At 35.2% G+C, this 24034-nt stretch overlaps 1 non-coding gene and 1 pseudogene across 1 annotated transcript; both read left to right on the forward strand.

Annotated features, from left to right (window-relative positions):
- Positions 1-23692, forward strand: LOC117025588 (nucleophosmin-like; annotated as a pseudogene).
- On the forward strand, positions 15447-15610 carry LOC117026399 (U1 spliceosomal RNA). The gene has a single exon (XR_004423752.1). It is a non-coding gene; the product is annotated as a U1 spliceosomal RNA (small nuclear RNA).
- Positions 23693-24034: the final 342 nt, after the last annotated feature.

Here is a 24034-nt window from a genome sequence, read left to right on the forward strand (position 1 = left end):
ATGGACTTTCAGCCTTTAGAACTGTGTGCACTGAAGACCGACAAAGATCATCACTTTAAAGTAGAAAATGATGAACAGGAGCACGAGTTACCATTAAGAACAGTCACTTGGGGCTGGTGCAAAGGATGAATTGCACATAGTTAAGGAGAGACAATGAATGACGGAGGTAGTCCAATACAGATAACACTGGCAACTTTGAAAGCCAGTGGTTTCCCTTGGGGGCTTGAAATAACACCACCTGTGGCCTTAGAGTTAAGTGTGGTTCAGTGTGTGTGCATATCCGTGGAAAACACTTTGGCGCTGTGGAGGAAGCTGCAGTCAGAAGACAAGAGGATGAGGATGCGAAACTCCTAAGGGTATTTGGAAAGCGATTTGTTCCCAGAAGTCATAGCAAGGTTCTACAGAAAAAAAAAAAAAAAAGTAAAATTTTCTGAAGAAGATGATGATGATTTTGATGATCAGAAAGCCAAAGAAAAAGCTGCAGTAAAGAAATCTATATGCAGTACTCTAGCCAAAAATTTACAAAATCAAACCAGAATAAAAAAACCTCTAAATCATTCACACTAAGATCTATAGGTCAAGAAGCCTTCAAAAAAAAAAAAAAAAAAAGGAAAAATTCCTAAGACACTAATACACTGTGAAGATATAGTCCAATAGAAGACATTAAAGCAAAAATGCAAGCAATTATAGGGAAAGATAGCTCTCTTCCTAAAGAGAAGCCAAGTTTATCAATTATGTGAAGAATTACTCACGTGACTGACCAGGGGGCTATTCGAGATCTCTAGAAGTGGAAGAAGTCTCTTAAAGAAAATATTTTAGGGCGGCTGGTTGGCTCAGTGGGTTAGAGCGCAATGCTCATAACACCAACGTCACCAGTTCGATTCCTACATGGGCCAGTGAGCTGCGCCCTTCACAACTAGATGAAGACAATGACTTGACTTGGAGCTGATGGGTCCTGGAAAAACACACTGTTCCCCAATATTCCCCAATTAAAAAAATATTTTAAGTAGTTTGTTAAAATATTTTATCTTAGTTCATTTCTGTAACAGTTGCTAAATGGCTGTCCTTTTTATAATGCACAGTGAGAACTTTCCTACCGTGTTTGACAAATGTTGTCCAGGATCCACTGTCAAGAATACATTGTCCAAAATGCCTGTTTAGTTTTTAAAGAACTCCACCCTTTGCTTGGTTTTATGTATGTATGGCATGTTATAATAGTAGTGGTGTTCAGACAATGGAAATTGTGGGATCCAAAAATACACACATGAAATAAACTGTATTCTAATAAAGTCAAAAATAAATAAACTCTTCGAGGCTCAAGTAACTTGCTCAATGATGTGTGTGTGTGTGTGTGTGTGTGTGTGTGTGTGTGTAAATGGGAGTAACAATGCTCACCATATAAAAATATAGTGGAGATTAGATGTCATGATTGTCTAAAATATATAAGATCTAATCAGAGGAAATTTATATTTTTATAAATGAAAAACAAGTCTCAGTTATTTCACATGGCTCCACTTTTATAGTAGGCATGCAATAAAATATTTAAAGGGAGAAAGGAGGAAAGAAATAAGTTAGGAAGAAAGAAGAGAGAATAGAGAATGTTTTCAACATGTCCATGCACATCTTGCCCAGTCTTCCAGTTCACCACTACAGTTGCTGGCTTACAATAAAACTAATGTTCTTGTAATTTGATTTAAGGCATTGAAGCTCCTAGAGATGCCTTCTGAACTGTGCAACATACGTTTACTACATTGAAATGGATAATGTAATTAGTATATATAATACTTTGACAACGGTAGCTCATTTACCTATATTTTGGGGACCATGTTAAGAAACACATTTTTATCTCTTTATGTGGCCAGCTAATTAATTTTAAAAAGCAATACATGTCCTTCATAAAATAAATACCCTAACCACACTGAAGTTTAAAATATCTGTGTATCAAGGAGAACAGATGTAAATATTAATTGGAACATAAATCAGATCACACTGTGGATTCTGTTCTGCAGAATGAGTTTCAAACGAACAAAAGTGCCATGGACATGTTTCCATTAAATCCAGAGGTCTATTTTATCTCTTTTTTAAAATATAGTGTTCCATTGTATGGATGAGTTGAAGTAGACTAAATCTCTCGTATTTGACTTTCATGAAGAATGCAGCAATGAACATGTGTGTGTGTGTTTATAGATTATATTTATATTTTTACATTCATATATATATTAATACATTCAATTGCATATGCAGGCACACATATATTGTTTTTGTACATGGATAAGTATTTATACATGAATAAATCTTAGAGTTGGAAATGTTAGGCAAATGAGACTTTCCATTTCAAATTTGGCCAGGTATGACTAAATTATTCCTCAAAGAGGTTATGCTAATTTATAATTTCTCCAAAAGTGTGTCTTGTAACATTATATTAAAAAATACTTCATAAATCATCTCTGGAATATTTGCAAGTTTGATATATTGAAAATTTGCATTAATTGATTATTAATGAGTCTGATCACCTCCATATGTATTTATTATTTTTAATTTTTTCTCTATATTTCCTCTTCATATTTTTATTCATCTTTCTGTTGAGTTGAAGGAGGCTGTTATTTTTTAAATAAATTTTTCTGTCAATATGTTCCAAATAATGTTTACAATTTCTGTTTTTCCTTAATTTTCTCTGTAGTGCTTTTCACTATGCCAATATTGTAAAACTTTATGAAGTGAAATCTGTCAATATTTTTTTTATTTATGTAACACATATAAATTCTCCCATTTTCCAATATTATATATATATATATATATATATATATATATATATATATATATATATATATAAATCTTTGATCTATCTGGAATTTATTTTGGTGAAATGAGTGAGCACTACCTTGTTTATTACCTGATGACTGTAAGTTATGCCAACGACACTTACTGAATAATCCATCCTTCCCTTGTCCTTTCGAAATACTTGGTTTCTTATATTCCAATTGTCAATGTGTCTTGGGTATATTTAGACTTTGAAAAATTACTTTCCAGTGATTTATTCTAGTCCTGTACCTACATCATCATATTGTAATTTAGTTGTTTTATTATGTTCCAATGTTGTTTAGGACAAGTCCTCTTTCATTACTCTTTTTCGTGTGTGTGCAATTTACCTGGCTTTTCTTAAATTTTTCCTTTTTAGATAAATTTTAAAAGATTTTGACACATTCCAAACTTAACTCCGACAGAGAGAGAGAGAGAAGAGAGAAGAGACAAGAGAGAAGAGAGAAGAGAGAAGAGAGAAGAGAGAGAAAGACAGACCCACCCATGTACATACACACATGCTGGAATTTTCGTTGAGCACACACTAAATTTATTGATTGGTTTAGGGAGAACTGACACGACACGAAATTGAATCTCTGTCCAAGAACAATAGCTTTCCCCATTTATTTCAACCTTGTTCTTGCTTTGGCAGTTTTGTAACTTTATTCATATGAGTCTTACATATTTTTAGTAAAGTTATTTTCAAGACTTTTTTTTTTTGCTATTGCTTTTGTGTATGGAATATATTTTAAATTGTATTTTCTAAACTGTTATTTTTTTATGTAGTATACCGATAAGGTATGTTGTATATTTGTTTTTAACTTTGCCACTATTTTGAATTTCTTTAATATTTCTGATACCTTTTTTCACCAGTCTCTCCTGGGTTTTCCATTTTTGGTATTGTTTTCCACATATTATGTATTAAATACTTTCTGTCATTCTCTATGCTAAATGGCATTGGTAAGCAAATCCAGAATAATAGCAGGAAAAGCAGGAATCTGTATCTTAAACCTGTCTTTTGACTATAAGGCTTTTAGGATTTCACCAATAAACAGGATCTGTATGAACTAGGGGTTTAGGGGGAATATGTTATATATGCTTTCACAAGGTAAAAAATCCTAGTTTTTTACAGAATTTTAAAAATTTTATTAAGTATTTATTACAACTTTCCATACACCTTTTCCCTCACTATTTTTAGAGGGTGAGAATCACGTTTCTAATAAAATTTAGGATGTCTCCCTGTTGGTTACATTCCCCTATTCTTTTAATATGCTAATAAAATTGGTTTGTTAATATTTGGCTTAGAATTTTTGCATAGATATTCATAAGTGGGAAGTAGTTATAATGTTCTTCCTTGGTCATATCATCTATGTTTTCCTAATGGTACTATTATGATTTTGTAAGATAGAATTGGAAATATTTCTCTCTTACTTTTATCAGTTGTTCCCCACACTGACCACACATTAGAATTTTAAAAATCATGACTATTTGAAAATTACTAAGGGTTGGGCCTCACCCCAGATCATTTACATAATAGGGTTGTCGATGATATCAGCATAATATAGTCTCAGATTTCTTCTTTTTTTTTATCTTATGTTGACCATGCATGCCATCTTGACTCATTCTTTCTGGTTGAGAAGAGTAAGGGATGCATCATGGGTCAGCAGCCCAACCAGGCATCCTCTATCTTTCTCTGTAATAGAACTCGGAGGGTTTATTCCAGGCATTGGCCCTTTGGGACTTTAATATGGCATCTCTGACCCTTCTGTAATGGAATAGTTAATGACACTAAACTATTAGGACCTCGATGAGATAGCATGTTCTGCTATTTGAATATTTGATTCTGAACACTTTGTTTTCCCAGCCACTTCTTTGTCTGTAGAGCTAATTTTTTTCTACATTGCCTCACCAACTCTTTCCCTAGAATGAAATTGGTCTTTCATTCCCCCCTTAAACTACCCCTCTCTATAATAACAAATTTGCCATCCTCTCTTTATCACTGTCCTTATGTTCTATTTCCCTATTCATATTGCAAATGACTCTCCTCTCCTGGCTGTGACTGCCCTGTATTGTCCACTGTGCCTCAGAATTCATTCCTCCAGGGCAGTCTTCCCACCTAGTCACTACCCCTCTGCTTGTAGGTTAAGTTCCAGGCTCTCTATGGATGCCCAATTTTTTGATAGTTGCAGTAAAACCAAACTCTTGGATAACTTTCACACTTCTCTCATTCTTGCAAAAGCACTATCATCTCATTAAAAACTGACTTTAAATTCTCTTGGAAAAATCATAGCCAAATAAACTCACTATTCTTAACATTCCTGTTACCTTCAGTCACTTTGCAATATATAAATCTCTAAGGTCATCCATCCATTTGTGTGTTCACATTCCCACATTTTATAAAGTTCTCCACCAAACTCACATCCTGTTGTTTTTATTGTAAATTGTGTTACTGCTTGACATTGTGTATTGTGGCAAAAACACAAATAAATAGATTCAGTGTAAACAAATGTCATATTCTCAACCACTTCACTGACAATGTGATTTTCCCTCTGGCCTGACTCATTTTCTCTGTGCTTTCTCACACTAAGACTTTTCACTTCCCAACCCTACATACCTCTGTGTGAGAATTTAAATAAAACACATTACCCATTCCTATATACAATTCATCAAATATCTGACTTTATATAAAACGTTTTGCTCATCTGATGCTTTAATCATCTATCAACTATTCTCAACTCTTCTCTCTTCACTGTCACCTAACAACCTACCAGGCACCTCTTCTCCCAATTCTAGTATATTAGCTTTTTAAATAAAAACTAATATATTCATGTAATTTTTATTAATATATTTTATATATTAATATAATATATTAATATGTTTTTTAATAACTGTCAACCAATGGTTGTTGGCACTAATTCAATGCTAACAGGAATCTTCAATTTGGGGTATGAGGAAGAAGCAAACTTCAGTCAATGCAAACAGCTCAATTGTAATACAGTTGCGCTGTGAAAACAGCATGGCTGTGGAACAGCTCAGTTATGAAGCAGTAGGGATGTGAAACAGCATGGCTATGAGGTGGCTCAGGGGCGAGGCCCCTCTCTGGATAGACAGCTCTGCTCTGGTCCACTCTGCTCCTTTGAGATGCCTTTCATGTTTTATCTTCAGTATTTCAGCTCCAGCTGGGAAAAGTGTACCCCCTAGCCATAGGGGACCTGACTTATATAAACAGAAGTCCCCACCCCTGCTTTCTGATTGGTCCATCCTCGTGCAAATGAGGACTCCAAATCCTTGCAGTTTGATTGGTCAAAAAGCTGTCCTGATTGGTCAGAATGGTACCACTCTGATTGGTTGGTGAAGATGCTGATGTGGCTGTATGCTGCATAGATCTAGTTGGACAGGAAAGTCTCAGTCCTTTTGAAATACAATTCCAGGAATTCCTTTATCATCACTGGCTCAGATGGCAGGAAAACTGCAGGCAGGCAGTCAATTCAGTGCAGGAGGCAGCAGACCAGTGCAGGCTTCTCCCTGAGGCTTGCATGAGAAACCCCTGTATAGAAATAACTGCTAGCTCCGTTTATTTTTGTTGTTGTTGTTTGTCTTTTTTTTTTTTTTTTTTTTTTTTTTTTTTAATTTGAGCCCAGTTAACCACTAGGAGCCCTTCTTGGTCGGTATCTTCTTTCTCAGGGTCCACATACCTCATCACAGAACCCACCCATTCAATTTAACCTCTTAAACTTCAATGACCTTCATTTTCATTGCAGACCAATCATTCTTATCATTTTAAAACTTTTATTCTCATGTAGCAGATACATAATTCAAAATTTTACATTTAGACATTCTACTTAACTTCTTACCTTTCTACTTCTCTACTTAATTACATCTTTTTCTCAATTATTTTGCCTTCCTTCTTCACATCAGATGCAGAAGCAAGTCCCATTGACTCTGTTTCCAAAACTTATCCTGCATCCAATTGGTTCTCACCATTTTACCACTACTACAGTCATTCTGGCTACCATCATATCTCACCTGGACTATTGACATAGTCTCCTACTATTCTATCAGCTCTGCTTTTTCTGCCTGTTCTTCTTAGAGATTAAATCTAATTATATTACAACCTTCTTTAAACCCTCCTTTGGCTTCCTGTTGCAAATAGGATAATACCTAAACTTTTCAAAGTCCTGTGTAATCTGTTCCCTGCCCACCTCATAGATCCCATTTCCTATTACTCCTCCTTAATCACTACACTCCATTTACATGGATCTTCTTATCTTCTTTTGAAGATGCCAAACTTAGTTCAGCCTCAGGCTTTTGTGTATTTTTTAGCTTCTGTCTAAAACGCTTCCCTCAGATCTTTGTCTGACTGCCTCTTTTGTATTATTCAGATTTTAGCTCAAATGTCTTCTTCTCAGAGGGTTTTGTTAAAATATTAATCAACTACTCTCTTCCCAACAAGTATTCAAGTATTAAAATTTTCCTACATAGTTTTATTCCTATGAAAACTTAATCTACTATAGGTTTTTTTTTTCTTTGTGGTTACCATGTGGCTTACATAAAACATCTTATAGATATAAAGATTTATTTAAGCTTTTAACAACTTGCCTTCAATCACATAAAACAAACAAATAAACAAACAATAACAAAAAACTCTGCACTTATTTCTTCTCCTAGGTTTTTTTGCTATTAATGTCATACTTTACATCCTTTTGTATTGTGCATTCATTAACCAATTTTTGTAGCTATAGCTATTTAATTTTTTTTAAATTCATACTAGAGATAAAAGTCATTTACACACCATCATTACAATATTAAGGTATTCTAAAATTGACTGTATGTTTACCTCTACTGTTGAGTTTATACTTTTATATATTTTCATGTTGTTACTTAGTGTTCTTGCATTTCAACTGGAAGAACCCCTTTTATTATTTCTTATTAGGCAGGTCTAGTGATGATGAGCTCTCTTAGTTTTTGTTTGTCTTGGAAGGTCTCTATCTCACCTTCATTTCTGAAGGCCAGTTTTGCCAAGTATAATAGTATTAGTTGGCAGTTTTTTTCTTTTAGCACTTCGAATATATCATCCCATTCTCTTTTGGCCTATGACATTTCAGCAGAGGCATCTGCTACTAGCCTTATGGGGGTTCCCTTGAATGTGAGGAGTCATTTTTCTCTTGATGCTTTAAAAATTATCTCCTTGTGTTTGCCTTTTAGCATTTTGATTATAATGTGCCTTGGAGTAATCTTATTTGGGTTGACCTTTTCTGCACCTGGATGTACATCCCTCTCCTAAGAGTGAGATAGTATTCAGCTCTTATTTCCTTAAATATGCTTTCTGTCCCTTTTTTTTTCTATATTCTCCTTTTGGGACTCCCATGATGTGAATATTCATTTGTTTGATCTATCCCATAATTTACATAGGCATTTTAATTTTTTTTTTCTTTTTGTTCCTCTAACTGGTGAATTTCAAATGATCTGTCATCCAGTTCATTGTTTTTGTTGTTGTTGTTGTTGTTGTTGTTTTCCCTACATGATCAAATCTGTTATTGAAGCTCTCTATTGAATTTTTCAATTCTCTCATTCATAAGCTCCTAGATTTCTGTTTGGTTCTTTTTTCTGACTTCTTTCTTTATTTAAATTTAACTTGTTCATGCATTGTTTTCCTGATTTTGTTTAGTGGTCTATTTGTATTCTCTTGAATTTCACTGAATCTATTAAAGATGGTTATTTTGAATTCTTTGTCAGACATATTATAGATCTCCATTTACTTGGGATCAGTTACTGGAGCTTTATTAGTTTTCTGCCTGATTCCTTGTGATCCATGTAGCCTTGCATAGGTGTCTGCATTTGAATGAATAAACACTTCTCCTAGTCTTTACAGACTGGTGTTAGTGGGTAAAGGTCTTCTCCTATTGGTTCACTAGTCTGATGGGATTACCCTCAGAATTTTGGTCATCCTGGATTTGAACTGGTTTTGAGGCTGCTGCTGAGTCTACAATGGGGTCCACAGTTGGTTTACTTGTTACCAGGGACTCAGGTATGTGTGGATTCTATCTGGTCTCTGGGCCATTGGGACTGCCTCCAGTAGCTTGTTCAGTACAGTGGCACTGGGACAAGTATCCAAATAGTAGGCCTATTTACAGGTGTGTGGCTCCTGGTAGGTCCCTGGGATGTTTACTGCCCAGTCACTGGATGGACCCTGGGTGGGCAGGAATGGCCTTGGACCATGTGTGAAAGGGGCTGGGACAGAGACCAAGGGATATTTTAACGTCTACAGTTAAGAGTGAAGTCTGCAGACTTGGCTATGGAGGCACAAATTGATGTGTCACCCACCAGGTTTCTAGGTAGGCTAAACTGTTTCCTACCTAAAAGGTTGTAGCTGAATATAGGGCCCTGTCTGGATCTTGTGAACTGCAGACATGAGTGTCTCCACCTGGGTGCCTATGACAGCAGGACTGCTCACAAACTGGCTGGGAAGAGCTTAAACTGATTATTGGGCCCTTTAGGATCTTTGGGATTATAAATGGGATCGTCTCCTGCTTGTTCTCCAGGTTGGCAGATTTTGGCTGTGAGGGGACTATAGTTGAATATAGGGACTTTGGGGGGTTGCTAGAGTTGCAGGCAGGAGTGTCTTCTGCCAGGTCCCTGTGCAAAGAGGGCTGTTTATAGACTACAGCAAGGACAGTCTGGACCCATTACAAGACACTTTCAGAATCTTCAATCTGATTGAGTTTGATGGGCTTACCTGAACTGTGGTCAGTAGGGGCTGAAGCTGGTTTTTAGGCTACTTCAGGGTCTATAGCTCAGACAAGTTTTGGATGCCTATTACCCAACACACACATGAGTGGGCATGACTTCTCCCAGGTCCCTTGACATATGGTGCTGGTGACAGGATCAAGCCAACTGACTGTAAGTAAGTCCTCAGGGTTACAGAATTGTTCCCAGGTTTGTAGCTGGGACCATGATCAGCAAGTCAGTCACCTGGGTGCAAGCTTACCTTTTCAAAATGGCTCTCTTTGATTTTGAACTGCACTGGGGTTTCACAATCTTTTAGCTGGATTCCAAACCTCCCAGAAAGGTTCTTTTGTTTCTGGATGGGTGACAAATTATTGTTTTTCACTGAAATTACAAGAGGAGGACATCTTATTTGACCACCTTGCTAATGGCATGCTATTTTTATGTGTTTTGTGTGCGTGTGTGTGTGTGCATTTGTGTGTGTGGTAAATGAAAAGCGTTCAAGCTTATTTTTATTTTCTAAATAGATATCTTATTGTTTCAATATCATTTATAGAAAATTATATCCCCTATAAATTTTATGTTTATTGGGATTGTCGGTCACATTTAAATAAAACAGACTGCAAAAGCACTTGGTAGAAGAGCATAGATAATGGAAATGATATAATTATCATATTTTCTTTCTGCAATACAAATTTTCCACCTCTCTCTCTTTCTCTCTACTTTTCCCTCCTACTCTCCCTACAAAAAAAGTGTTTGATGGATAAATTAGGTAACTGTTCTTTGCATAAGTGAATTGTTTGCCTTGATACTCCGTGATTACATATTGATGTCAACACTTTCTGATTATGTTCCATTTGTAAAATTTGAAATCGCAAGCTCAATCCCAGCTCCAGGAGATAACAGATAAAATATGAGGCAAGGAAATGGGGAGGATGTCATGCTGATTGCTTTCTGGAAGACTCAATTTGTATGCTAGTGGGAACCTATATTTCTCCCAGTTGACCTGTATTGTTAAATTTTCTGTATTCTTCTTCTCCTAACACAGAAATTATCATAGGGATTTGTGGGAGATTGTTTGATTCTTGGAACTGCGTATGTTACTTTGTGGAATTTATAGTAGCTTTCCACAAATAATTTATTAGTGCTTATTGTTAAATGCCCTGTAAAATATCCACCAGTCCATACTCTCACAAAAATGTTGAGACCTTCCCTCCACATGCACATTTTTTCTTGATTGCTCTTAATACTGCTACTGGGATATTCCTTGCCTTGACAAGGAATATCAAGGATGTCAAGGGACATGGTATCAGCCATTTCCTGTGTTCTAGGGTCCTCCAAGCTCCAGTAACATCTTTTTGTTGTATTACCTGCTGTTCAGTGAATTATTAGCCATCTGCTATGGCTTAGTACTGTGATTTAAGTATTATATCAGGAGGGTATAAAAGATAAGAAGATAGATGTTAAACATTCTTTTTCTCACTGTGCCACTTAGTTTGCTTGACGTATTACACCTTATAAATTCTTATGTCTGTAAGCACACACTCTCTATCCCCACACTAATTTGCACTATAAGTCTATGGTATGTTGTTGCTTTAAAGTCTTACCCCTTCCGTAACTCTATACAGTGTCCAGGATGGGCAAAGAGTTTCTAATTCATACGTTGATTTGGATTAAAAGTTAATGGTAACTGACTTTGCTCGGAAAAACCTGAGGCCATGCATTTGCTGCTCAGCACTTGCGTCACAGACAAGATTTGGTGACTGGTGATTTGGTTTCTATTTTTATTATCTTCTTCTAGTGTCATACTAAAAACGTTTTTCATAAATATAAAATTCTCCTGTTCTATGAAATAAGTTCATTTGTATAACAAGTTTAGGTCATACTTTTAACATCCTCGTTAAAAGTAAGTCCGTTAGTGAATTTATTGCATATCAATACTGGAACCTATTCTTTCTTGAACCCGAATTTTTTGACTCCCAGTCATTTTCTACTGTAAAATTTCGAAAATAAGGGATTGCGAATCAAGTTAGACACTTGCAAGATTGAGAACAGAAGTTGTCTTGCTTTTAGTTTGAACTTAAACTTGAAAATCTTTTATTTTTCTAATAATTGAAGATTTCCATGGACTATATTCAAAAATTTGAAAAGTGTATAAAGAAATTTTAAGTGGAATAAAAATACCTTTTATGATCCTATCTTACTCACTATTAAGTTTTCTGCATATTTTGTTGCAATTTTTGTTATATATATTTTTATATAATTAAATTATAATGAATAAATAATATATATCTTGTTTACTTCACCTACATTACAACATAAGCATTCTCTGATGGTTGAATACTCTTCATAACTTGATTTTTTATGGATTCATAATTTCCCATTAACTGATTATGTTTACTTAAGAATTCCTAATATTGTGCCTTTTCATTGATTTCACATTTTTACTACAATTAACAATGTCTCAATGAATGAAGCAATATATTTTAGATTATTTTATTTTACCAGAATTTAAATTCTTGGAGCAAAGTAAAATATATTTTAAGATTATTACAAAAAATCTCTTTTGAATAACCAGTTAATGTTACCAAACACATCTGTGAGGTATAGCTTTTCAACTTCATTATTTTCCTAAATAAATGAGTCATGTGGGGTGATGGCAGTGGTGGTAACAGAGATCACAGCCTGACAGGTAATACATTTTTAAGCAGCATTGTACTCACAGTGATTCTGGACTAGATGTAGTTTTGAAATCACTTATTGTTACAGGAACTATGAAAGAGAAGAAAATATATAAAAACATTTTTATTGTTGGAAGATAGTTGATATAGTAAAATACAGCATCAAATTTCAGACTACATATTGAATAGTGTGCCTAAATTTCTTCTAGAAAAGATAGAGGTGAAAATTATGAAAATAATTCATTTATCTTTATATTCTATAAAGTTTAGGTTATAGTTGCAACTATTTATCATTACTAGAAACTGATAAAAATGCATTCCATTTTTCAGTGTATTTTTCTAAGTTCAAAATTAGTGTAACCCTTCACTCTGTGGATGAGTTTTGCATCATTTTCATAAAAAGAGTCGTTTTTATAGAAATGTTTCAGTATGTCAGCAGTTTTCCCAAGAGCCTCTCCTAATCTTTTGAAATACAAATTACTTTCTTTTGAACCATCTTTTTATGATCTCCCATCAGTTTCCCAAAATCCTGTTCTTGCTAACTGGTCTACCTCTGTCAGAAAGTCATTGGTCTATGGCTTTGGGTGTGATTCTTCAACATCACTTTCGTGAAATCCTTCATCATTTGCAGACATGTCAAGTTCCATAATTTGATCCCGTTCACTCATATTTTAAACACGTGTCATATATATATATATATATATATATATATGACAAAATGGAAGGAGATAGATGTCAGTGGTAAGAAGGAGAATTGTTTGAATAAGGATTGATTTGATAAATTATTAGCTAATTAGCAAATATTTTGTATTTTGAGTCCTAATCAATATCATAATTTTAGGATTGTGGCTAATGAATGTTTGGATATAAAGGATCACATGTGTGCTCTGGGCCTGATGCTCAACCAGACCTTCCATCTTGGTATCAAAGTTTACATTTCATAATCAGGAGTGGACAACTTGATGAAGATTTTTTCACACTAACCATGAATCTTAGCTCTATTGCAAATAATAGTTCTCAGCTTTCGCTTCACATTACCCAAGCTGCACTCAGATAAATTAAATTAGAATTTCTGAGTGTGGGACTCAGTTATCAGTATTTTTTTAGTGTCTTTTTAAAATAAAATAAAAATACAAGTATGTATTCCCCATCTTCTCTACCCGCAATCTCTAAAAATTCTGATTAATTGCATTTTTTAATTTGGTGCCTGAAAATCTACACTTACAATTTGTTCCTGTATGATTGTGATATTTATTGTGGAGAACATTTTGAGAAAATACTGATGTGCTCAGACAAGAAGTCTGTCTGAGAAGGGGCAGATTAATCTTATCCTGTGGAATGGCAATACTAAATTATTTCATTTCAATTTTTCTTATCATTTTCCAATTAATATTATCAAACACTTATTTTCAGATCTCGAAAAGACAGTCGTTACATCAGTAGATAACAGCTAAAACTACTTAACATACCAACTTTATCTGTTTTAGGGTGAGCATTGTTGTTTATAAAAGATTTCACTTCAACTAATCAAATACCGATGCATTGGTATACAATATTTTTTATATATGCACATATATATTTACAGACACTGTGTCACAGCCATAACTCATGGAACAATAACAATGAAAAGAGTTACTCCATCAGTGCTTCTACAACTTGGTTGTGCATCCAAGTCATTTGAGGGTCTTGGTAAAATTCCTGTTAAGATTTGTTTCCTATGATTGGAATGAGTCTAAGATTCAACATTCCCAAAAAGCGTACAGGATTTTCTAATGCTCCTAAACTTGGGACCAAAATTTGAGTAAAGAGGCTCTAGGCTTATCTGTCTGTCTGTCTGTCTATCACCGATATATTATCTCTCGTTGGACTAGATCCTATAGGATGGATCATTCTCTTGAATTAATCCTTGGTAATCTCCACATAATTAAATACAATTGAAAAATATATTTAGCTACTATTTATTAAGGACCTTCCATGGACAGAGCACATTGAATATCAAACATCAAACACATGACCTTGTATATTATACCCACTAAACTGAGGCTCAGAGAGAAAAAGTACTTTGCCCAAGGCCACACAGTTTGAATTGGCAAGACCAGAATTTGTACTCAGATCTGAGTCTATAATCTTTTCTACTGAACAATGTTATCTTGCTCTGGCTCATCTGTTTCCCATTACCTTCTTCAGCTTGACCTTTTAACTTTTTTTTTCTTTTTTTTTTTATTTTTTGGTAGTGATCAAAGATGAATGTTTAAACTTCATCACAGGTCACATTTTCTCGTTGAACATGGCTATCTAGTCAAGACTTAATTTTTAACATTATTGTGAAATACATAAAAAAGCAAAATATGCAGTTGTTATTGCACTTTTTGGTAACACCTCCCTCTTATACTCCAGTCCTTTTATATTTACTGGATTAGGACTTCTTATAGGAAAAATGACATCATACCCCATTTTTATTTTTTTTAATAAAAAATAAAGGAAATAGATGATCAGTTATTTGGGACTGAAATAGATCTGATAGCATCTCTTCTAATGGAAAAATAACATTTATTGATCTCGCATTTTGTGCTAGGTGTTATGATAGTTACTTCATGCATAGATTATTCCACTAAGTTCTCAGCATGCCACTAAATTATTATCTTCTACATTTATAGATGAAGAAATTGAAAATCAGGGGTTAAAATTTTTCCTGTGGTTAACAGCTGCTAAACGATGACAGCAATGTTTGTCTTCTTAGAAAATCAATATAGTTAAAGGAATATAGTGTTTGTTTCTATATCAACTGCAGATAACAAGTTAAGATGCATTTGTTGAATTTGTAATATATCATGCTAAAATAGATCTGTTTTTATTTTAGAACAATGGAAAGCATATTTAATATGATGATCACTGCAATTACTCTAGCCTGATTGGGATTCATAAGAGTGGTTATTTATATGAGGAAGATAAAGTAACATTTTGCAAAAGGCACACCCAACCACCAATATTTTTACACGTGATTTATAAAGTGAAAGCTTCCTAAAGTGAAAGATTTGGGGTATTTTAATATTTGTAATAAACCATAGCATGATAAATGAATCAGGTTATACTGATTAGGTTTTTGCTGCAGTCAGTTATCATCTTACTTTCTAAATGCTTATGCCTGAGAGTATTAAACAAATGACTTAATCACAATGATAGGAAATATCTTTGAATTCCAGCTAGTAGCCATGAAGATTTTTTTTGAAAAGCAGACACATACTTACCTGGCAGGGGAGATACCATGATCACGAAGGTGGTTTTCCCAGGGCGAGGCTTATCCATTGCACTCCATATGTGCTGACCCCTGCGATTTCCCCAAATGTGGGAAACTCGACTGCATAATTTGTGGTAGTGGGGGACTGCGTTCGCGCTCTCCCCTGAAAAAAATTAAAAAATGAAAAAAAATTTTTTAAAAATTAAAAAAAAAATAAAAAGCAGACATATTTCAGTGATGGCTAACTTCTAATTATGATAAAACTATGAATATATTTTAAGCCTGTTTGTCTTGCTACTTCTGGATTAGGTCAGTTTTCCATCTGAGCGGTTTTCTTTTTTGTTATTATTGTTGTTTAGTTTTCTCTGAAAATTGCTTTCACTCTAACCCTAGATTCCCACAGGAGTTATATGTTTCAACTATGGAGTAGTTTGCAACTTTACTAATCCTGGCTTCCCTTACTTCACCAGCTGAAAAATGTATTAGTTGACCAAGGTCTGCTTGCAGCACGTGTGCTGGTGAATTGTCCGTTCTCTTCTCTTCTCCTTCACCTTTATTTCATTTCTGCTCCTATATTGTAATTATTTTTTTTTACAAAAGTTCTCTCCTACATTTAAGCCCTTGGGGGAAGCATATTTTTCTTTTTAATATTGGAAATTTCAGGCATAATCCAATGACGGACATGTAATAAGCTCAGTAAATACTAGTGGAATTAATAACTATTAAATGCCCAGGCAGACAAGCGATTGGATATTATTAACAAAATTTCTCTAATTTGGGCTAGACAATAGTAAAATGGTAATTCCCATTACTCTTCTACTCTTGCTCTCAAATTTATCATGATGATGATATGATTTCTAGGGAAATTAACTCTATAAGATCAAAGTTGTCATTTTAAGAGCAATTCCTTACAGTTTTATTTGAAAAAGAAACATGGATAAATCTCTTTAAAAGAAGTCTATTCTCAGCAGGTTGCTTCTTTGTAGGAATCCATTTTGTGTCTTCAAATAATTTGAGACCTTCATTTTGCTTTAGAGGGCAGGTTTTCTGAGGCACGCTGACCATAGTAATATTGTACACAGAGCTGGAACATGATTTTCAAACAAGGTCTGATTACACCCCAGTGGTTCATGAAACTCTAATGCAGGGCAGTAGTTTCAAGCATTTTATTTGTGAACACCTCAAATGAGATTTCTAAATTTTATTTGCTTGGAGCAGGGATTGAAATACAAAGAGGCGGAGCTGAGGTCTGTTGTAATGCGAAAAAGCATCTTGGCTCCCAATGCAGAGAGCTTTTCCAGGGAGAACCATAAATGGTCTGCGGCATTATTCCTTTTCCATCTAGTATGATAGTAAAATAATTGTGTTCTAAAAGGCCCTGCTGTTATGGTAATGGCAGTAACTGGTATGCTTTAGGCCCCTCTTGTTTATATGACAGTATTTATTTAGGACTAAATATTAGAGGGCTCTTGAGCTAGAAAGGTAATCCAGGATGTGAGGTGCCTGCACGTTTTGTTCAGTTAGCTTCCTAGAGAGCTAAAAATTTAAAATTTTAAAAACGTCTTTATTCTGTACTAGAAAGAATCTGGATTTTGAAGAAAAAAAAAAAATCTGGGATCAAATCACCACCCCATACTAGTTACATGTTGTTAGGTGATTTTTATAAAACTTTTGAGCTTCTGTTTACTTATCTGTCAATTGTAGATAGTAGTTTACTAAGAGTTGGTGAAGATTGAAAAATATGTGCATATATCCAAAAGAGCCTACCTATACTTGGCATATTGAAATATTAATAAATATGATTTACTCTTCTATGGCCAAATACTGTATGCCATTGGATATTTAAGGGATATTTACTGCAACTTATTGCCAAAATTAGATTAAAATAACTGTAAGTGTTCCTACTACCTAAATCTTTTTACATCATTTTGGTTAAGAAACATTCACTTTTGACAGTTATAAGTGATCAGGAATTCCTGATGCGTTATACTACTTAGACTATAGGTCTGGGATCAGCGTACTTTATCTATAAAGAACCAGATAGCAAATATTTTAGACTTTGTGAGTCATGTGGTCTTGGCCACAAGTACTACTCAATTCTGCCATTGTACATAATAGCATGAAAGCAGACATAGGTGATATGTAAACACACTAACATAAGCTTACTCCAGTAAAACTTTATTTTTTAAATGATTTTTTTGCTTTTTAAAAATTATTATTTTTTTTTATTAGTTTCACGTGTACAAAACAATATAATAGTTAGGCGTTTAAATCCTCACAAAGTGATAACCCTCCTCCCCCAATCTACTACCCCTCTGACATCTTACATACCTATTACAATAACATTGACTATCTTCCTTATGCTATGCTCCACCTCCAGTGAATGAATATATGTATTATATATATGATATATGTATATTTGTATATTTACTTATAGTTGACATACCAAACAAGTGGTTGGCCACATTTGGCAAATGACCCCTATAATATTATATAGATAGTGTAGCTAGTGATTATAGATTACTAGATAGTATTGCAGTAGTGTAAGAACTATCAATAGTTGCTGCTGGGTTGATGAAGGGAGGTTTGTGAGCGTGTGTGCGCACGCGCGCACGCACGCACGTGATTTATTTCTGAGTGTATGGGAGTAAAACAGAGTAAGCAGTTAGTCCTCCTTCCAGTGATGATGAGGACAACGGGAAGAATTTAGATAATGCATCATAAACTATTTCTTGGAGATAGGTCTGCTGGAATACATTTTTAAGAAGGATTATGAAATCTTAACTTCGGGCTCTCTAGCTGATTACAGTAATGCTTCAAACTCTAATACGGTGCAATCCTAAATTTTTTAAGAATTGAGAAGGCCGACCTTTTTCTATTGTAGTGTCTCTCATGGAGCAAGGGCTGGGGCCTCAGTGTAAATAAAACCTAACCAAAGAAGCTCAACCTACTGAAATGTGTTGACAAAGTGCAAGATATAGGAAATGGCTCTGCAGTTCATGACAGGATTCTCCACAGTTATTTTTGAAAAAAACACCAACTCTTCTAGGATATTTAAGGTAGAATGTGACTGATGGAAATCAATTTGCAGTCTTATCTAGAACATATCTGTTTGAACCTGTATGGGTATACTATATGTTTTCATGGAATTGCCTCTTGAAGTTTATATAGTTGAGGGTATCTTCTAAATAGTGCTATATCAGTGTCCAGGCAAAATATATTATGAATAGCATCTAAATTTAAAATGAGGGAGAGTGCTAACATGCAGGTTTTAATGAAGAAAACCAGCAAACAAACAAACAAACAAAAACCCAAACTTCTGATATTTCTGCTTTGACTTCCCTTCTGGGAAACTCACACAACATAATTCTATGATTTTTCTAATTTTGTGATAACTCTAACCTGCAGTGTTGTTTTTCTGGTCCCCCGCCCCTAATTTTCTTTATCTTCTATGTGTTTACTTTCAAAACCACCTTATCCGGTTTTATAAACCTGGGTCTTATATTGTAAGAGCTTCAAGAGAAAATTTCAATAATGTGTTCTCTCATCACTCTGGTTCCACATTGTCCATTTCGTCTCAGAAGTGTAATTTTATTCTGGAAAACTTACTTTTAAAGAAGTCAGAATTTTGCCTTTCTTCTTCAGGAGTTAATCGTATATCTCTTTAGTCTTTACAATAAATGGACAATTAAAACAAAAATGTGTGTTAAAAGGTTAATGCTGTTTTGTAGGAGTTATATGAATGCAGTGAAATAATTCTCTGTAAGTATAAAGTACCAATGAATATAGTTATTAAAAAAAAGCAAATTGATATTTTTAAATTTGTTAAGTCCATCCTTTCCAAGGTCGTCTATTCAAATATAGATTTGAGGGCCATTTAGTCAACTACATTTTCGTTAAACTAAGATTATGAATCAGGTACTGTGCTAGGTCCTTGAAAAGCAGATATAACTAACATGGGTCCGGCTCCAAAGGAACTTAGAGAGAAGATGAATTTTAACTACTACATCATAGCATGCCCTCATGTATGGAGAAATCATGTGTGGAGAAATCATTCTATGTTTTCTGATTCTAGGACTCAATCTCTTTCCATATTGTCCATATCGTAAAGTATATTCCATGTTGTTTGACACTTAGATCATACTAGTTTTGAATAAAGCTGTTTCTTTCCGCAAACTAGCATCCCAATCACACCCAAATTATTCCAATCCCTACCCATTTTGCAAGTTCAGTTTAAATTCTACTTTTTCTCAGAAGTATTTTCCCAATGTTCAATTATATCAGCCAACCATGTTGCTTTTTTTTTAATTACTCTAATACCATATTTTGGAAAACTTCATCAGACTACCTCATAGTGCAAAGTCCATTACACTCTAATGTATGAATAAGTCCTGCCTCACCAGTGGTTCTCATTCATTGTGATTCTTCCACACCAAGAGTCTCACATGTCCTAGGAACTCTGTTACTTTATAATCACTTTCAGCTTCCATTTGCTTTCTCATATGGATATGATAAAGTCTTCTTCTCCTCTGATTCTTGATACTTTCTACTCTTAAAATAGCATTTGTAATCTATTTCATGGAGGCCAGTTAGAGTCATAAGTTTATATGAAGAACAAAACAACCGTTACTTTTCATTAGATTCCCCCAGTAAGATCAAGTTCAGAGGTGCTTATTGCTATAACTATTCCTGATTTCTGAAGGCTTTTAAAAAAATTGCCTCCAGTGATAAATAGAGGCTCTGTGTGGGCTGACTCTGTTATTCAACAGCAGGGAATATCTCTTTATTAACAACAACAACAATAACAACAACAAAATGCTTTGAAATAATACATTTTATGAAGCCTATAGTGATCAGAGTACACTGAGCATGACTCAATGTTAGAATTTTAAAATTGCTTTGGGGAGAGGACAGACGGCCTGTTTTTATTTCTTTGTCATCCAACATTGTTATCATGAGAAACAATTAATTTGCTGTATTTTTTGTTCCTGTTATAAACTATGTTGTAAGAGAGAGCTGTGGAATTTTGTTGTAATGATAAGAAGAGATAAATAGCACTACAGTGCTTCAGAAAGATTACATTATCTCCAAATATGGACAGCCTAGGAAATTTAGCAAGTGCCTGATCTGGTTTTTGGACAGTGGCAAAGTTAGAAGAGATGACTTAAAGCATTATCAATTGTCCAGTCCCATTTCTTCAGTGGAAATGCTGAAAACTAAGGGTCACGTCCTGGATCCTATTATACTCATTTCCCAGATGGCGTAATTAACAACATTTCCTGGAACAGTCCTCAAGACTTTTAGGTTGGCTCTCTCTGTCTGTTTATCTCTCTGTCTCTCTCTCCCTCTCTGAAGAGTAAGAGCCTTTCAGAACTGTTCTTCCAGCAACCCAAATCCAAACCATTCTTCAAGACTTCAGACTGGCATACATCTTCCCAGGATTCACGTGCCAGCTGGAGTTTGGAGGCATGATTTGAAAGACTCATTCAACCCTGAGATTCTGTGGTTTTATGATATTCTAGTTAACCTTGATCTTTCCTTTCTTTCTTTTTTTTTTAATCTAGTACTTCTGGTGTGCAGCAGTCACTGTCAGCTTTTTAATGGTAAAATATTATTTTCTTGTATTTTGCATAAGGCCACAGTTCCAGATGTTTACCCAGGAATCAATTCTAAATTGCAGTTATCAAGTTATGATGATGATGATGATGAGACTTTCAAATACTCCATTAAATCTAGGTATCATTTTTTCCCCATTTTTTAAAGTAAAAGTCTACATAGATATTTAAATTGGATCATTTTAGCCTTCTTTATGATACCATCTTTCCAGAGGATGGAGATGTGTGTATATATATGTATATGTATATGTAGATATATATGTATATGTATGTATACACACACACACATACAGACACACACATACATACATACACACACATATATGCATATATATGCATATGTATTCATAAGGTGCAAAGTACATGCAGAAACTGTGCTATACCTCTGTTCAACCTTGTAGTGAGACCATTTTCACTCTCCAGATTATGTACGACTAATGTCTCAGTACTTTAATCAAATTTTCCATTTTGTAAGCTAAAGAACCCTGTATTTGTAAAGCTTTGTTAATCACTGCAATACCTAACATTTATTGAGTACGTTTTATGGACTAAACATGCTGATAAGCAAAATTACATATATTCTTTCTCCTTGAATCCTCTCAGACACCCTTCACTGATTTGCATTATTTTCCCCATTTTGTATATGAGGAAACTGAGATTTTGAGATGTAAAGCAACTGATAAATACATTTTTCCTATCTTATTTTCTCCTTCGTATTTCTTTTCTTTCATTTATTTAACAAATATGTATTTATTTTCTGTATGTACTAGGTATTGTGCTGAATACTAAGAGCATAGGGGCGGGCAAAAACATAAGTGATCCCCTTTGTGGAACTATTTAACAAGTGAGTGATAGAGCTAGAATCCTCATCCTGGTCCACTGTGCTCCAGAGATGAACTACCCAATGTGTCCCTTTAAAAAATCATTTTTGTTCTTCCTGCATCACAAGTAAGAATGTAATAGGTCCAGTGAGTATGAGAGAAGCTCTAACTTAATCTCTGCTTGACTGACTCCCTTCTGCTTCTTGATGACATTGCAGCTCTTCTCCTATCTTAGACCCCCTGTGCCTGCTACCCCAGCCCACAGAAAACCCAGAACGTGGATCCATTCTAGTGGTGACATCCCATCTTTCAGTATCTACCCTCCTGGATCTCACAGATATTCTCACTTTCCAGAGTCCTGTCTTAATATGTTCAAACTCACTGCCTAGGTGAGACATGACCATGCTACTGTTTCTACATGATGACACAAATACAAGTGCTCGTATTTGTATAATACCATGGACTAAAGAGCCAAAGCCACTCATGGCCTGTGATAATCGTTTTAAACTTTCCAGCTGCCCCAGACAATTTCTGGCCTCCCAGGGCAGGAAGAATCCTTGTCTGCACAAGATGTAAGTCTGGCTGGATGCATAGCATTCCAGCCAGGTAGGGAAGATTTTACTAGGCTCTTTCCAGCTTAAGTTGGCTTTAAAGGGTTTCATTTTTCAGGTAACCTAGAGTCAGGCCCCGTGGGAATTGGAAGCCAAGTGGGCCTGTCTGACAATTACATAGAGAGAGAGCTCTGAGGAATCTCTCTTTCCTCTTCTGACCACTTTATAAGAAATGGAAGTTAAAAGGGTTGATTTTACTCTACCTCTACTTTACTATAGCTCTCAATGTGGCATGTTCATATGGTGTTCAAAGGTTACAAAGAAGTGGATCCTGTAGTACAGAGAGAAATAAAAAAGGCAGAGGCAAAGGCACAACAAAGGGAGGAAACAGGATGAGATTCACACAGGAAAGTGTTGTCTTTCTCTCTCTGTGGGCCGGTTCACAATGCTGACACACTAGGGCGGCTGCCTTCTGCTTTGCTAAAGGTTTCCGATTGGATAAGAAACTTGACTCTACTAGTGGATATCAAACATCCAGCAAGCCTTTGGTCTTGCCCAGATGCCAACAGCTGGGCCCTGTGCTTTTCTGTTCTCTTGTTCACCACATTTTATGAGAGAAGTCAGTTTGCTTCAGACACTCGGTTACCTATTCCACAAAGGAAAGAGGTCGGTGGATGGAAACAATCATTATTTCTACTAAGTGAATGCAAAAAAGACCTACCCTCTCTTCTGTTGTGAGATACCTGTGTTGGCATATTTGACTCCTGGGTGTGTTGCAGTCACAGGCCTGTGTGTTTGGCACATCAAGTGTTTAATATCCAGTAGATCAGAGTTTGGAATAAGGAAAGGTATTTATTGAAATGGTGCTGTATGAGAAGATGGGACATTTCTAGTTTTCTCAAATTCATCTTAAGAGTGCCCCAAGTTCCAGCACCCTATATATCAAGGGAAGGGAGAAGGCGTGGGATATAAGGAGGAGCAGGGAAATCTCGAACTCTCTGTTCCCAGTGAGTAACACTAGAAGTTACGCAGGTTTCAGGCCAAATGCCTCCGGTCAATTAGTGTCTATTGAAACGCAGGCGGGAACCAATGTAGTCAGGGAGAGAAGCAGAAGCATTCCACCCTATTATATGCATAGTATATTTTTACTAATTTCTGCTATGTTTTCAGGATACTTAATGTTGTGTCTGTAAAAGTGAGCAGACTCTATCTAAAGAAGGCCATGGAAACACATGAAGTGGCCATGGCTGATTGTGACTGAATTCTTAACAATTTAGTGGATATCTTCTCACCAAGTGTTAATATTTCTCTACTAAAGTTAATAACCTTTTCTCACTGACAGAATCAAAAGGATATATTTTATTTTTGTTCTTACATGAGTCTGACAGTGTCTGACACAGATCATTATTCCCACTTTTCAGATACTCTAGTTTTCTTCTAAATCTCTGGTTGCCATTTCTTATACTTTTTCTTGGATCCCTTATCCTCTGTTTAGTTCTGAAATATTATTATTTATGAGGTCCTTCGCTCTTCTTACCTCCTCACTCTGCCTACTTCCCTGTTGGTTTCCCTCCTCCTATAACTCATAAGGTAAAACCAAAAT

The sequence above is a fragment of the Rhinolophus ferrumequinum genome, chromosome 8 (assembly GCF_004115265.2).
Source record: "Rhinolophus ferrumequinum isolate MPI-CBG mRhiFer1 chromosome 8, mRhiFer1_v1.p, whole genome shotgun sequence".
NCBI lineage: Eukaryota > Metazoa > Chordata > Mammalia > Chiroptera > Rhinolophidae > Rhinolophus > Rhinolophus ferrumequinum.